Genomic DNA, 17,607 nt, shown 5'->3' on the forward strand with positions numbered 1-17,607 from the left:
AATCAGGATCTGGAATGGAAGCAAAGACTTGTGCATGCACCTTGGTCAATTGTTTGTTCAGCGTTGATACATAATCTGTTAGTCTACCATACTGCATTTGGAGCACCTATGGAAAATAACATCCTAATCTGGGAGCCGATCCAAATAAGATCTCATATGGGCTGATACCTGTTCTTTTTGTTGGAGTGTATCTTACTGAGAACAAGGCTAATGGTAGACACTCGGTCCATGGTTTCCCGGTTTCTACCATTGCTTTTTGGATTTTCAATTTGAGAGTCCCATTTAGTCTCTCAACCTTCCCACTGCTCTGTGGATGGTATGGTGTATGTAGGGCTTGACTTATGCTACAAAATACCTTGAACCATCCACAAAGAGTATTAGGTCTGGGTTTTGGAGTGGGGTATCTTTTACATGTGCAAACCCCACTGTTTCCTGGGCCATAAGGGCCATACAATCATGTTCATCAGTTTCAGGCAAAAATTGTGACCATACTTTACCTACGTCTTCTCCCCCTTGCTCCAAAGGCAGTAAGGTAGCTGGGTTCAATGTAGTACAGCGGTGTAAAGTAACCTGCTCAGGGAGAAGAAGTGCACAGGTTAATCTCAAATGTCTTGCTGTTGACAAGTGCTTCGGCTGTACTTGAGTAAGAATAGCAGTAATATCATGTGGTGCAAAAACTTGGACTGGAAATGCCAGGACCAAATCTGAGGCCTTGTTTAACATTGAATTTACAGCAATGATAGCTCTCACACATGATGGGGAACCTCGGGCCACAGGGTCTAGTCTAGCTGAATAATATGCTACTGGGCGCTGCTGTGGTCCATGACTTTGTGTGAGAACTGCAGTGGCATGTCCATTTTGTTCAGTACAGTACAACCTGAAGGGTTTGTCATAGTCTGGAGTACCAAGGGCTGGAGCTGTTTGTACTACTAATTTAAGGCTATGAAAATTCTCTTCAGCTTCTGGGGTGAGTCCGAATGGCTGACTTTTTAGGCAATCATACAGGGGCTGCATGAGGATCGATGCTGATCTGATCCAGGGCCTGCAATAGGATACAAGACCCAGGAATGTCCTGAGGGTGTTTAATGACGTGGGCAATGGCAATAGAGTAATGGCTTGAACCCTATCAGGAGTAAGGTGTCGTGTGCCTTGAGCCACACAATGTCCCAAAAATACCACTTGTGTGCAACAAAACTGCAACTTGTCTTTTGATGCTTTGCAGCCATGGTTAGCTAGGAACGTGAGGAGTGACACAGAAGCCTCTGCGCACTCTTGTTGGGAGGGACAGCAAAGGAGTAGATCATCAACATACTGTAATAATACTATTTCCTCGGGAGGCACCCATTCTGCAAGTACCGACTGCATTGCGGCCGTATAGGTACTTGGAGAGTTATGTGCTCCCTGGTGCAAAACAGTCCATGCATACTGTTTTCCCTCATGTGTGAAAGCAAAAAGATACTGACTATCTGGGTGCAATGGGACTGAGAAGAAGGCATTTGCCAGATCCACCACCGTGAAATGCGAAGATGCTGCTGGGATGTGAGCCAATAATACATGGGGATTTGGCACTATCGGTGTGTTAAAAACTGTTGCCGCATTTACTGCCCTCAGGTCTTGGACCATCCTATATTTTGCAGGTTGGCCTTTTTCTGATTTCTTTTTAACAGGGTATAAGGGAGTGTTACATGGGGACACTATTTCCCTTAGTACTCCTGCTTGTAGGAAGTCCCTGATGCTACTGGTTATAGCATCTGATTGGGCTTGGCTGAGGGGGTATTGTTTCTTTTGAGGTAGTGGATGATTGGGTTTCAGTTTGACCTCTACCGGGGGTACTGGCAGTATGCCTACATCTGTAGGACTTTTTGACCACAACTTGTGTGGTACATATTTCAAACATTGTTCTTGCTCTGTGGGAGTATATGCTTGGACGTATGCTTGCGTAGAGGTACTCCATGGATTGGTGTCACAAGCCGCTACCAAACACAACTCCTCCTCATTCAGCTGGCCACATAGTTTTACCGTCCCATCCGGCAAATACTCGATGGTGGCCTGTAATTTTTGTAACAGGTCAGCACCAAGCAAGCAAGCAAGCAAGCGGGAGTAGTATCACAAGTGACCAACCTAGTAACGAGCGAGCTGTGTGGTCCAAATTGGAGTGTGACAGGTTTACTTATTTGATTTTTCACCACAACTCCTCCCACACCCACACATTCTTGATAATCTGGGGACAACATCTCGGAAGGAAGTAATTGGGTTTTGATGACAGTTATGGCTGCTCCCGTATCTATAAGGAAGGGTATGGAGGGACCTCCGTTTATCTTTAACGGGACCGTAGGAGCGGGACCTAAGGAAACTACTTGTATCTGTGTTACTACCCCTTCCTCGGGATTGCCACTGTCCTATGCCTGATATGTTTACATTTGTTGTGTCTGCGGAGGTGCCGTAGGCTGCGCGCCCTCCACTTGCAGGAACTGTCGTGGGCGTTTTGGACCTCTACAGTTCCTGGCTATGTGTCCTTGCTTCCGACAATTATAGCAAGTTATATCTTTCCGTAATGGCCTTTGTGCCTGTTCCTGTTGCTGGTACTGAGGCTGGTATACTCCAGCACCAACAACTTGTTTCTTTCTTTGTCCTTGTGCTTTTTGACCCTGCTCTATACCTTGTGCTATTTTTAACAGGTCTCCTGGGGCCAAACTTCGGTACTCGGGTCTAGCTACTAACAATGCGTCTTTTATGTGTCGTTTTAGCCCGTCTACAAAACAGTTTGTCAGTAGTCTAGTATCTAGTTGGTTGTCTCTTCTGTATCCCATATTTTTCCAGCTTGTCTGGAGTCTAGCGTAAAATTTCTCCACTGTTTCACTTCCATCTTGCGTAAGGTCTGTCTGGTTAAGTCCTAGCTCTGCCTGCTTTTTCACTGCCCATTCTTTCAATTGATCCACCATGTTCTGCCCCGATGGCTCTGTCTGAGCCCAATTCCCTCCTACTGGGGGATCCAAATCATCCATGACTGTAGAGCTATAGATTCCCATTTTGGTATGTATGAGCTGCACTAAGTCTTCCCATGTTGCTGAATACATTTTCTGAATTTGTTCTATATATCTCCAAAAAGGGACAGGCTCTGTCTCCGGGTCGGGGGCTTTCTGAACTAAAGTCAACGCATCCCTAGGGTTCCATGGCTTATATTTATGTTCCTTATCTTTATTAAAATTCTTGTCAGCTTCAGTCGCAAACAGGTCTGTCAACACTTGTAACCTTTTTCCCACGTTTTCTAATGCTTGCGTCGTATCTTTTGACTCGGGAAGCTTCCTTGCTGCTTCTGCCTGATCCATATTACGCTGATGTCTTTCCCTTTCCTCTTTCTCTTCTGCCTCCTCTTTTTCCCTTTTCTCTCTATACGCTCTAGTTTCTACTCTTTCATCCGTTGAGCTCTCGGCTCCTCCTGTTACTGGGTTATTCCTGCCAACACTACAGGGGCCAACCCTATTGTTTGTTTATATGGTTCTGGTACTTGTTGAGGTGAGGGGGCAAAGGGGTTTGTGCTACTCATTTTTGGTACCACTGGATATATCCCTAGGGGATTTTGCCCTCCTGGTCTTGCTGCCCCACATGCAAAACATGTATCCCTCCATGCTTGATTCTGCTGACCACACACTCTACACGTCCATCCCCCTGGTCCCTGCGTCGTGACTACCCCGGTGGGCTACTTGCTTTTTCCTTTCCTTGTTTACCACCTTCATTATAACAAGTGTAGTAAAACTTATCTTTACATTCTGTTTCCCTGAAACCTCCTCGTACTGCTTCTTCTGACACTTTTCTCCATGCTTCTGCTTTCCCCTGTAACTTTTTATCTTTCAACCATCCACGTTTTGTGTCACAACATTCATTCCATTTTTCCAGATCTAATCTTCCCGCTTTTCCCATTCCACATGCCTTCATTAACTGATTCGTTCCTTTTGTCACATCCTTTCCCTCTCTTTCCGCCACTACCTGTTTGGCTGTCAGTCCTTGTGGGTGCTCATCTCGTAATAGGGACACCAAGTTCCCCATTGTTGCCTAGTTATAAGTGGTCGCCTATGGGCAGACCCTAAGTTATGTAGGGGGTAATTTTCCTGATAGGTGAATTCCTTTCTCACCTATTTGAGACAGTTTCTAGTTTCGGTACTTACTTTCTACTCTGGCCAGAGAATCTTCCTTTTACAGTCCTTTTATAACTAGCTTACTTTCTTAGTCTGAGACACCACTCGAGTACGTGCCCTCCGCACCATAAGAGTAATATGACAAATATTCCTAATCCAAATAACAAGGCAAACGTAAAATCAAGCTGTTCATTTGACATGCCGGTTTATCGGACTGCAGAAAATTCTGGAATTTTGAGCTGAAAATCAGCGCATGATAATCCCCGCAAGTACTCCAATCGTATACACAATTTCTCGGTATTTTGTCGGATTATCAGGCTGCACAAAATTTTCGATTTCCGGGCTAAAATTTAGCCTATCATAATCCCCGTAGTCACCTGAAGCATGTACACATGTTTCTGGTAATTTGCCGGATTATCGGAATTTTTTTCCAAAAACAATTTCCTTATTCTAAAATGCATTTGTGACACAAAACTGGGTTTCTACAACATTCATACAAATACTGTCATGGAGATCAGGCACTTTATCCTGAGGGTAGGATTTATTTTAGACTTGACCAGATTTTTACACTAAAAATACCCTCATGTGGCCCCTCTATTCCTTAGGAGTACTACCGGGAAGGTGACCTACCAGACAGGAAGGTGCAGAGCAGAGTTTGTAAGAATTAAGTCTTCTTACCTTGCTGCAGCAGTGGTCTGCACGTTCCTTCGTCCGGGAGGTCGCCACTCTAGTCCCGGGAGATCCCCTGGGTGGGGTGCCGTCCTTCTGGTCAAGTCTTTGTTCGGGCGCCAATTTCTGTGATCGCAATAGGGTCACTTTACGCCTTGATCTCCATGCAGGTTCAAATCGATAGGTAGGACGAGCTGCTCGGAGAAGTAACAGATACACTGAGACGTTTCTCAAGGTAAAATACTTCTAATTTATTGAACTACAACGTTCATACTTATAGCATCAGATGAACAAAGAACATTCCATAACATATGAGTCATCTGTATATTCAAGCCTTACAGCTTCCTTTCCCACAAAAGCTCATTGGTGGAGCACCAGGTATTCCCTTATGTTTCCTTTATGCTTAGGGGGGTGGTCAAGTGATTGACCACCATCTGTTTGCAATTTCAAGGGACGGCAGATCATCTGCAAACTATTTCTTCTCTTAACCTTTCTAAAATACCTTTATATTGTAATACATGTTCTCCTTTATAACATTTCACTCCTTATGGTCCCAAATACATTATATATGTATATTTATACCATAACAAGTGTGAACATCCCCTTATAATTGGGGATGTGGTTGTGTTCAGAATTAGCCAATCACATTTAGGCCGGATTCACACGAGCGTGTGCATTTTCCGCGCGCAAAAAACGCTGCATATTGCGCGCTTTGTAGGTGCGTGGGTCGCCGCGTTGCTGCGTTTTTTACGCGCGTATGGCATGCATTTTTCATGCGCGTAAAAAAAAATGGAGGCTTGCTTATGGAGAGGCCAGCCTACAAAAAGGCACCCTTCACAAACACATGCTTGATGTCTGCACATGTTCTCATAGTTTTCGCTGCTTGCAAAATACTTTGGGTACTTTACAGTGTTTACCGCCTTATTTGCTTCGCCTCAAAGTTATGCCGTATACTCCGCTGGGCCGTGTGCTGCTAGCGTGGATGGTTTCTCGTCGCGGAGAAGAGGGAGGATTTGGGTTGATCCTCTTGTGGCACAACGCACCTCCAAAGGGCACTTTTATACCCTCTATGATGACCTCCGGCGTCACCCAGAGAAATTTAGGTCGTTTTGCCGCATGTCTGTGTCCACGTTTGATATTCTGCTGGAGGAGATTCGTACAGGAATCACCTACCAGGACACAAACATGCGGCGCTGCATTTCCCCAGAGGAGCGACTCCTTGTGACCTTGAGGTATGTGTGTTTTATACAGTTAGTGCTTACAGGATGGTGTGTGGGTGTCATGTCCTACATAATTGTTTTTTTCTCACCCGTGTAGATTTCTTGCAACAGGAAATAGTTATCATTCCTTACATTTTGACTTTCTTCTGGGAGTGAGCACAATTTCAGGCATTGTGACAGGCACCTGTGTCGTGCTGTGGCAGAGATTAAAGACCACAGTGATGCCACAGTGATGCCTCAGCCCACGGCAGAACACTGGCTTAGTATTTCTGAATTAGCGCCACACAATTTCCTCATTGTATTGGTGCCCTAGACGGGAAGCACATTCGTGTGTTCATAACTTTACACGCATACATGATGCAAGTTTTGATGCAGAATATATTCTAAGAAATGCTACCACATCAACCATTGTGCGACAAATTCCACTAGGGAGGGCACAAACATCTGGTATCCGAGTGCGTGAAATATTTGCTGAATATTTTGACAGTCCTGCTGGAGCACTACCATGGCAGGACGATTCTATGTAAACGGTGGCATAGTTGAGAATATTCGCGAAATAGATCATTAGTGAGGCCAATGTATTTTGTTTTGGGGGGGATTGTAGTATTAGGGACTCGCAAGACATGAGGACCCTTGACGTGGGTTGCGAGCTTATATCTTTTGGGGTTTCGCCATAGTATTTAGCATGCAAACACGTAATTGTATGTGAAGCACATTCCCTATTCCAGTGTTCTCTAATACAATCACAAATGTCCTTTGTGTGTCGAATATGCTAGCACTGCACGGCCACATAGAACTCGATATTGATTTGAGCAAAACCACAAAAGATACACTAATACCTCAATTAGGGCATGCCACAAGATTGGGCCCTGTCCACCGTGTGGAAACGTAACATAAAAGGACCTAATTGGCAAAGATTGTTACACAAAATAAATTGTGGAAAACACACACACTTTTTGCTAAAACAAAACAAGACTTTATGTTGATGCCACACAAAATCTGTACATAGAACATACGTAAAATGACAAAGAAAACCGCACCAACATGATGCACATTTGCTAAGAATAAACCCAAACAGGCCTAACTGATAACATCAAAACTATGATGCAGGCACAGCACTACAACTCCTGATATCGATGAGGCGGTGAGGTGTAGCTGGCCATTTCAGCACCACTATGCTGTCCATGGGCCTGCAGAGGATGTTCCTCAACAGCATAGTGGTGCTGATGATGCGTGTGATAGCCGCGAGGTGGGGCCTGTGGAAAGCTTTCCACCGGTCGGCTGTAGCCAGGGAAATGACGCTCACGCCCCGGCACAGGAACAGGAGACAGGCGTGACGGCATTGGGTGGTAGTAATGGTGGCGTGGCAAGGGGGTGGCAGGCTGGGATGGGCCAGGTACAGTGAAGGGCACCGACGGCTCCGGCAATCCACGCCAATGCTCAATTGCGTTGAAGCACTGGCGTGGATTGTTTGGAGGGGTGGCAGAGTCAATCAGGGTGATAATTGAGGACTGGAGCTGCGCCATCCGATGGTCGGGTACCAGGGGCATAACTAGGAAAGACTGGGCCCCATAGCAAACTTTTGACTGGGGCCCCCCCTCCCCTGGGTGTCACACAACCCCCCCTTGTAGATAGTGCCTTTTTTACAGCCCCCCCCTGCAGATAACGCCATACAACCCCCCTGTAGATAACGCCATACATCCCCCTGTAGATAACGCCATACAGCCCCCTTTGTAGATAGCGCCATATAGCCCCCTGTAGATAACGCCATACAGCCCCCTCTGTAGATAGCGCCATACAGACCCCCCTGTAGATAACGCCATACATCCCCCTGTAGATAACGCCATACAGCCCCCTTTGTAGATAGCGCCATACAGCCCCCCTGTAGATAACGCCATACAGCCCCCTCTGTAGATAACGCCATACAGACCCCCCTGTAGATAACGCCATACATCCCAATGTAGATAAAGCCATACAGCCCCCTTTGTAGATAGCGCCATACAGCCCCCCTGTAGATAACGCCATACAGCCCCCCTGTAGATAGCGCCATACAGCCCCCTCTGTAGATAGCACCATACAGCCCCCCCTGTAGATAGCGCCATACAGCCCCCCTGTAGATAGCGCCATACAGCCCCCTGTAGATAACGCCATACAGCCCCCTCTGTAGATAGCGCCATACAAACCCCCCTGTAGATAACGCCATACATCCCCCTGTAGATAACGCCATACAGCCCCTTTTGTAGATATCTACAGAGGGGGCTGTATGGCGTTATCTACAGAGGGGTCTGTATGGCGCTATCTACAGAGGGGGCTGTATGGCATTATCTACAGGGGGGCTGTATGGCGCTATCTACAGAAGGGGCTGTATGGCGTTATCTACAGGGGGGCTGTATGGCGCTATCTACAGAGGGGGCTGTATGGCATTATCTACAAAGGGGGCTGTATGGTGTTATCTACAGGGGGGTCTGTATGGCGCTATCTACAGGGGGGTCTGTATGGCGCTATCTACAGAGGGGGCTGTATGGCGTTATCTACAGGGGGGGTCTGTATGGCGCTATCTACACTGGGGCTGTATGGTGCTATCTACAAAGGGGGCTGTATGGCATTCTCTACAGGGGGTCTGTATGCCGTTCTCTACAGGGGGGCTGTATGGCGCTATCTACAAAGGGGGCTGTATGGCGTTATCTACAGGGGGCTGCATGGCGCTATCTACAAAGGGGCTGTATGGCGTTCTCTACAGGGGGGTCTGTATGGCGTTCTCTACAGGGGGGGGCTGTATGGCGTTCCCTACAGGGGGAGGCTGTATGGCGTTATCTACAGGGGGCTGTATGGCGTTATCTACAGAGGGGGCTGTATGGCGCTAACGCCATACAGCCCCCCCTGTAGAGAACGCCATACAGCCCCCCCCCTGTAGGTAACGCCATACAGCCCCCCCTGTAGAGAACGCCATACAGAGCACCCCCCCTGTAGGGAACGCCATACAGTGCCCCCCCCTGTAGGGAACTCCATACAGCGTCCCCCCTTGCAAGAAAATGCGACCTACAGCGTGTCCTAAAAAATACATGTATCCCCTATCCACAGGATAGGGGATACATGTGTGATCGCTGGCATTGATAGGGAGAACTGGGGACTGAAAGTCCCCCGAAGTTCTCCATGACTAACCTCGGACTTCCGGCGTCTGCGCAGCTCACTAAAAATGAAAGGAGCGCTGGTCACGCATGCGCACAAGCGCGACCGGCGCTCCATTCATTTCTACGGAGCTGCCGACACAGACCCCGGAAGTCCGAGGTTTGTGATGGAGAACTTCAGGGGACTTTCAGTCCTCCCTTCTCCCTATCAATTCCAGCGATCACACATGTATCCCCTATCCTGTGCCGCGTGCCCCGTAGCAGCCGCTACAGCTGCTATAGTGGTAGTTACGCCACTGTCGGGTACCTTCCAAAGCAACGGGGCTATGGTGCGGCCAAAGGCGTCACAGGCGTCCTCGTCTGCGCAGCGTCGCAGGTACTCCAGTACCCTTGTGTCCACCTGTGCACCTGCGGAATCAATGTGCCTGGCTGCTGCGTTGGTTTCACGAGGTACGTCCGGTGGTACCTGTGATTGGCTGGACGCCTGTGGGGCTGGTTCCGGAGCTGTCGCCTCTGGTGTTAAGGGCAGCAGGGGATTTGCATCTTCTGGCGCGTGCGGCTCTTCATGGGCAGGCTCCTATTCGGTGTCTAGCAGATTGTCACTGCTTCTATAATACAAATGTAGAGTTATTAGTAGCATTGCCAGAAGGGACAAACACCCTGTTTGGATTAAATGACATGTGAACACAGACATTTCTTAAAGGTACAGTGATTACTTACGCTCGCATCTCCATGATGTCCTTGAGGAACATGAGCTGCTGGGTGTACATGTATTTTCTTTTTTTTGGTTGCACCGTCACCACTTCGGCCTCTGGCCCCATATTCCCGGCGGAATTGATCCCGGGTGCTCCTCCACCGGGTCTTCAAATTATCTACTGTACAAAGGATTATAAAAAAAAATGGTCAGTCAGGAGGTTACATAACCAAAATCTCCACTGGTTGGAAACGTTGTCATTCCGTTACACACCAAGATACATTAAATAAGCTCAATGATGCTGTGACACACCCGCTACGTTGGGCATTTTGAAAATGTTACACACTACAGCATGTGTGTTTTACATGACATATCTAAATCAATGTACTTACCAATGCTTTTTCTGTCGCGTGTGCTGCCTTTAGCCCACTCCTGGCTGAAGAGTGTCTGCACGATGTAATCCCATGTCACTTCTTTGCCCGCGCGGTCGTGGTATGCCTCTGCCCGCGTGTCGCACAACTCTGGCCTCTCCTGGACAAGGCAGATGAGTTTCTGCAGGTCACATCTCAGTATGTGCCAAACAAGTGCAAAGCAACTTCCTGGTTTGTGCTTGTTTGGACAAGTTTTCGAACTCATTTACATACTCTTAACAAGTCTTGCGTGAAAAACGCATGTCCCACGGAAGTGCTTCCGTGTGCCATGCATGATTTTCACGCACCCATTGACTTCAATGGGTGCGTGATGCGCGAAATACGCAGAAAGAACGGACATTTTGTGAGTTTTACACAGCGGACTCACGCTGCGCAAAAAACACGGACTGTCTGCACGGCCCCATAGACTAATATAGATCCGTGCGTGACGCGTGAAAATCACGCGCGTTGCACGGACGTATATCACGTTCGTCTGAATAAGCCCTTAAACTCATATTAAATAGTAGTCAGAACACATCTGCCATTATTTAAAGGGATTCTGAGTATCCCCATATAAAGTTCAGCTGTTCTATTAGGATTTTCATGACTTTTTTTGTTCTTGCATGTGACAGCAAAAGCCATGGTCCGTAAAGAGCTTACAACACAGCAAAGGGATATGTTGAAAGGCATCAGTCAGGAGAATGGTTCCAAAGAATTTCCAAGACATTAGATATACCATGGAACACAGTGAAGACGGTCATCAAGAAGTGGATTACATTTTGGCACAACAGTGACATTACCAAGAACTGGACGTCCCTCAAAACTTGCTGAAAAGACAAGACGAAAATTGGAGGCTACCATGAGGCCTAGAGCAACATTAAAGGAGCTGCAGGACTTTCTGGCAGGTAATGGTTGTGTAGTGCATGTGACAACAATCTCCCGTATTCTGCCAAAAGCATGTGGGAAAACGTGTTATGGTCTGATGAGACCAAGGTTGAACTTTTGGCCATAATTCCAAAAGGTTTGTTTGACGCAAAGCCAACACTGCACATCACCAAAAGAACACCATACCCACAGTGAAGCATGGTGGAGGCAGCATTATGCTTTGGGGCTGCTTTTCTGCAGCTGGAACTGGGGCTTTAATCAAGGTGGAGGTAATTATGAACAGTTGCAAATATCAGGCAATATTGGCGCAAAACCTGCAGGACTCTGCTAAAAACCTCCAAATCAACATAGGAATGGCTTCACCAGAAGAAGATCAACGTTTTGGAATGCTCCAGCCAGAGCCAAGACCTGAATCCCATTGAAAATCTGTGGAGTGACCTGAAGAGGCCTGTACACAGGAGATGCCCTCGCAATCTGATAGATTTGGAGCGCTTTTGCAAGGAAGAGTGGACAATTGTCGAGTCAAGATGTGGCATGCTGATAGACTTTTACCCAAAAAGACTGAGTGCTGTCATAAAGTCAAAGGGTGTGCATATTTATGCAACCACATTATTTTTGTTCTTTAATTTTATTTTTCCACCCCAAAAGATTTCAGTTTGTTTTCCAATACAATTTTATAGATTATAGGTGACATTAAAGGTGGAAAAAAGTTCTGAAATTATTAATCTTGGACTGATTTTTCAACACGAACAAAACCTGGCATTTTAACAGGGGTGTGTAGACTTTTATATCCACTGTATATACAACACGAGAACAAAGCTCAGTACATAAATACAACACCAGAACAAAGCATAATACATATATACAGCACCAGAACCAAGTTCAGTACATATATACAGGGCCAGAACCAAGCTCCCTACATAAATACTGTTCCAGAACCAAGCTCAGTACATATATACAGCACCAGAACCAAGCTCAGTACAGAAATACAACACAAGAACTAAGCTTAATACAGAATTACAACATCGGAACCAAGCCGAGTACATATATAGATGTAATGGTGGGGGTAGGGAAACGGACAAGTGAGCCCTAATCTACCCACCACTCTGTCCCTGCCTACTTGCAACGACCCGCCCTAGGCGACGGGGTACAACTGGGCGGCGGTTCCTACGCTCAGTAAGTGCACGAGACAAACAGACAAGGGTACACAAAGCTAAGGGAAAAGGGGCAGTTGCCCACGGCAACACCATGAGCAACAAGAGAGGTAAACGAGCCGAGTCAAACCAGGAGTGTACGAGGTACCAAACGCAGAGCAGGAGAGTAGTCAGTAAGCCAGGGTCAGTATGGAGCAGGATCAAATAGTTCGAAGCTGTAGCTGGGCCAGGAAACCACACGAGAAGAATCACAAGCAAAGGAGGAACATGAAAGACAGGTATAAATAGACAGAGGGCGGGAGCTAGCTCCGTCTGGCCAGGCTGCGATAGGCTCTCCCACTCCTAAGCCTGCCATCCTGAGTGGTGGAAGATGGAGTCAGTCTCAGAGACATAGACTCAGGTGCAGACTGATTACCTATGGGCGTATCCACAGAAGTTGTGCCTTGCAGATCCTTTACAATACAACTCCAGAACCAAGATCAGTACATAAATACGGCACCAAAACCAAGCTCAATACATATATATATAGCACTCGAACCAAGTTCACTACATAAATTCAGCATCAGAACAAAGCTCACTACATATACACATTACCAGAATAAAGCTCAGTATATAAATACAGCCCTAGAACCAAGCTCAGTACATATATACAGCACCACAAGAAAGCTTAGTACATAAATACAGCACCAACACCAAAGAGAAGCTCAATACATATATACAGCACCAAATAGAAGCTCAGTACATATATACAACTCCAGAACTAAGCTCAGTATATAAATATAGCACCAGAACAAAGCTCAGTACATATATACAGCACCACAAGAAAGCTTAGTACATAAATACAGCACCAAAACCAAGCTTAGTACATGTATATATGTTTTGAGCCTGGTTGGTATGATATATATATATGTACTGAGCTTTGTTCTGGTGCGGTCTTTATATGCTGTTCTTGATTCTGGAACTGTATATATGTACTGAGCTTTTCTTTGGTGCTTTATATGTGTATTGAGATATTATGATGTATATAACAGCGCAAGAACCAACTCAATACATATATACAGCACCAAAACCAAGCTCAGTACATTTATACAGCACAAGCACAAATACAGCTCAGTACAAAGATCGTTTGCAAATTCAGTATAACCCCTGCCATATAAGTTTGTTTGGCATAAAACTACAGCTCCCAGTATAGCCTGGACAATGGTAAGGATATGCTGGTATTTGTTGTTTCACAAAAAAGAACTAGAGATCTATTGTAATGACAGGGTTGGGAGACGGACAAGTGAGCCCTAATCTACCCGCAACCCAGTCCCTGCCTACTTGCTCGGCCCGTCCTAGGCGATGGCGTACAACTGGGCGACGGTCCCTACACTAAATATGTGCACGACAGACAACACAAGACAGGGTACACAGAAGAGAGGGAAGTGGGGCAGTTGCCCACGGCAACACCGTGAGCAAGAGGAGTAGTGGACGAGCCGAGTCAAACCAGGAGTGTACGTGGTAACAAAAAGCAGAGCAGAAGAATAGTAGTCAATCAAGCCAGGGTCAATATGTAGCAGGTCAAATGTAAGTAGCAGGAACAGCAGAGCCAGGGACCATAGAGAATCACAGGCAAAGGACAAGCAGCAAATGAAGGTATACATAGACCAAGGGCGGGAGCTAGAACCGTCTGGCCAGGTTGTGATAGGTTCTCCCACTCCTGAGCCTACCAGCCTGAGTGGTATACAACCAATTTGTACACATGAAGCGCTAGTGGGCTATCTCAAAAAACTATCTGGTATAGTGTGTAAGATAATGCAATAAATTACGTCTCAATTTTTACACCATTATAAATAGAGATAGCCTCGAAAATATAACCAAGTGTGACTTGGTGTTTTTGACTAAGAATATACAGAGAACCTATAGAGAGAATAGTCAAAAAACTGATGCAAATGTAGCAAATAAATAGAAATTCGTTTTATTAACAGACAGATACAAACAAGATAAAAAATTATGAGTCATACAATGTTCAAAAATGGCGTCAACCGAATATAGGACACAGAGTAATACATACAGGGTATGAATGACAAAGTACAAGAAAATAGGATGACAGCATGAGATATACTGGTTATGCCTGATATGCAAGCAAGAAAATATATAATAAAGTGCAGTGTACAGGTAATGGTATGCTATTAAAGCTATACTGTGCTCTAGGAAATATATGAATGCAAAGCACTTTTTAGAAATAAATGGATGCAAGGCAGGACATGCAATGATAACCAGTAAAATAGTACAATAGAGGCCTCGTTCTTGTAAGAGAAGAATGCTATCAACCCTCCAAAAATGTGTACCAACAGTGTAGAGTAATGAAGTGCATACCCAAATTCATGAGTGATCCCACATGCAGGAGACGCCAGACCCGACGCGCGTTTCGGCGGATGCCTTCGTCCGGGGGTGGCATCATCCAAACGGGGCCCTCCCTTTTATGTTGGATGTTAAACCATAACATCCAATCTATGGGAACATCAGAGGTGGAGCAACGGCGACAGGGTGAGGGTACAAAGATGGCCGCTGCCCCACTTCCGGATCCGCGTCATCAGAGAGGATGTGGGTAGGCGCTGTCTGACAGCGCCACCCACATCCCACTCCGATAGGAGACAGCGTCCCGAAAGCTGCAGAGGCCACTCCCCCCCTCAACCAGCGCACCAGCCCCTCTCCAAGACCCATGGACTGGAGTAGCGATATATGCAGCTGGACAAAGGTAAACAAGTAAAGATGTAGTGAATATCGGGATCTGTCAGTGTGTGTTTATTCATTGTTAGAGCAGCAATTCATCTAGCGTGACATACAAGGGAAAAATAAAGGAAAAATAAGGATGACAAACCAAAACCTGAGTGTATAAAAACGTATGTTTGTAAGACGGATCATAAAATTTGAAGACCGATTGTGATGTATAATAAAAAGAAATTTATTGAAAGAAGGGGGAGGGGGGAGAAAGAGGGAGGGGAAAGAGTAAATAGAGTGACAAAAGTAAAAAACATTTATAGATACATCAAACATATATATTAGGATGACCATCCATGAGAGTGAAAATATATCTTGTGCTAATGCTTTAGTACGTGCTACATATACAAGTACGTGTTTCGTACACTAAAAAAAGGGAAAAAGAGGGAGGGGGCGGGGGGTGGAGGGGAATATGTGTTAATGAAGTGACCATGTATGAAGACAAAAATATGACTAGTGCTTGCAAATAAATACGTGAAATGTGTTGCAACAAGGACATCTTTGTGGTGGAAAATAAGTGAGAGGGTATGGTGTGTGTGCACGTGTCCGCTGTGAAACAGACAGAAGGTCTGGGCAGACACATGAGCACAATGAACCCTTAAGAGAATAATACCACATATTGAGCGAAAAAACATGCAAACCATATGCTCCGATGTTGACGTTCACGCAAACCACGCATGCGCGAGGACATCAAGGCATAAAGAGTGCATATGAAAAAATATATACATATAGTGTAAAAACGTAATAAAAAAATGTGCACAAGACACATTAATATAAAAACACAATTTATATCGAAGACAAAATCTGAGATAATAAATGAATATGTTCATTTCACTTCTGTATCTTCCGATGAACCTTCATCGTATAGCCAGATGTCAGTTTGCCTAGCAGCTGCACATAAAGAACCTCTACGTGAGAAAAGAGGAAAAACAAGGAAGGGTAATTAGCAATATAAAAGATAAAAATATGACTGGTTAAAAAATAGACCCGCTTGGAGTCAATGGGTGACAAAAACGGAGCGAAATTCAAGGATTCATTCAAACCAATTGGATGCATTGTCCCAAGGGTCCAAATCCATCGGGCCTCACATTGAGCCAACTTCTGTTTAATACCCCCTCCCCTCGTATTGGTTACGATGTGGTCAATTCCTCTCACCTTTAGTTGGGATGGATCACAGGAATGATACATCTTAAAATGTCGTGGTATGGGTTTAAGCGTTTCCATAGTGACCTCATCACTTGCTCGTCTAATATCTGACATGTGTTCCCTTATGCGTACCTTCAATTCCCTGGAAGTTAAACCAACATATATTTTAGGGCATGGACAAGTTGCGTAATATACTACCGCTTTAGTGGTACATGTAATCGGATGCGTGATGGTGTATGTTCTTGTACCTGTCGCGTTAGAAAATTTAGTTGCCTTTTCAACATTGGGACATGCAACGCAATGTCCGCAAGGAGCACAGCCCCATTTGGGGCCTTTTGTCCCAAATGGATATTTTGCTTTGATACAGTCATAGTGGCTCCTCACTAAATGATCTTTCAGGTTACCTTGGTCCAGCTGCATATATCGCTACTCCAGTCCGTGGGTCTTGGAGAGGGGCTGGTGCGCTGGTTGAGGGGGGAGTGGCCTCTGCAGCTTTCGGGACGCTGTCTCCTATCGGAGTGGGATGTGGGTGGCGCTGTCAGACAGCGCCTACCCACATCCTCTCTGATGACACGGATCCGGAAGTGGGGCAGCGGCCATCTTTGTACCCTCGCCCTGTCGCCGTTGCTCCACCTCTGATGGGATCACTCATGAATGTACTTCATTACTCTACACTGTTGGTACACATTTTTGGAGGGTTGATAGAATTCTCCTCTTACAAGAACGAGGCCTCTATTGTACTATTGTACTGGTTATCATTGCATTTCCTGCCTTGCATCCATTTATTTCTAAAAAGTGCTTTGCATTCATATATTCCTAGAGCACAGTATAGCTTTAATAGCATACCATTACCTGTACACTGCACTTTATTAAATATTTTCTTGCTTGCATATCAGGCATAACCAGTATATCTCATGCTGTCATCCTATTTTCTTGTACTTTGTCATTCATACCCTGTATGTATTACTCTGTGTCCTATATTCGGTTGACACCATTTTTTAACATTGTATGACTCATAATTTTTAATCTTGTTTGTATCTGTCTGTTAATAAAACGAATTTCTATTTATTTGCTACATTTGTTTCAGTTTTTTTACTATTCTTTCTATAGGTTCTCAGCCTGAGTGGTAGCAGATCGAGTCACTCTAACAGACCTAGGCACAGATTCAGGCTGATTAACCACGGGCGTCAACACAGAAGCTGTGTCAGGCAAATCCTTTACAGTACCCCCCCCCTTTTATGAGGGCCCACTGGACCCTTCCTAGGTGGACCTGGCTTGTTTTGGAACCGAAGATGGAACTTCCTGAGCAATAACCCAGCGTGAACATCCCGGGCGGGTACCCAAGTCCTCTCTTCAGGCCCATATCCTCTCCAATGGACCAGGTACTGGAGGGAGTCTTGGA

The sequence above is a fragment of the Rhinoderma darwinii genome, chromosome 2 (assembly GCF_050947455.1).
Source record: "Rhinoderma darwinii isolate aRhiDar2 chromosome 2, aRhiDar2.hap1, whole genome shotgun sequence".
Taxonomy (NCBI): domain Eukaryota; kingdom Metazoa; phylum Chordata; class Amphibia; order Anura; family Rhinodermatidae; genus Rhinoderma; species Rhinoderma darwinii.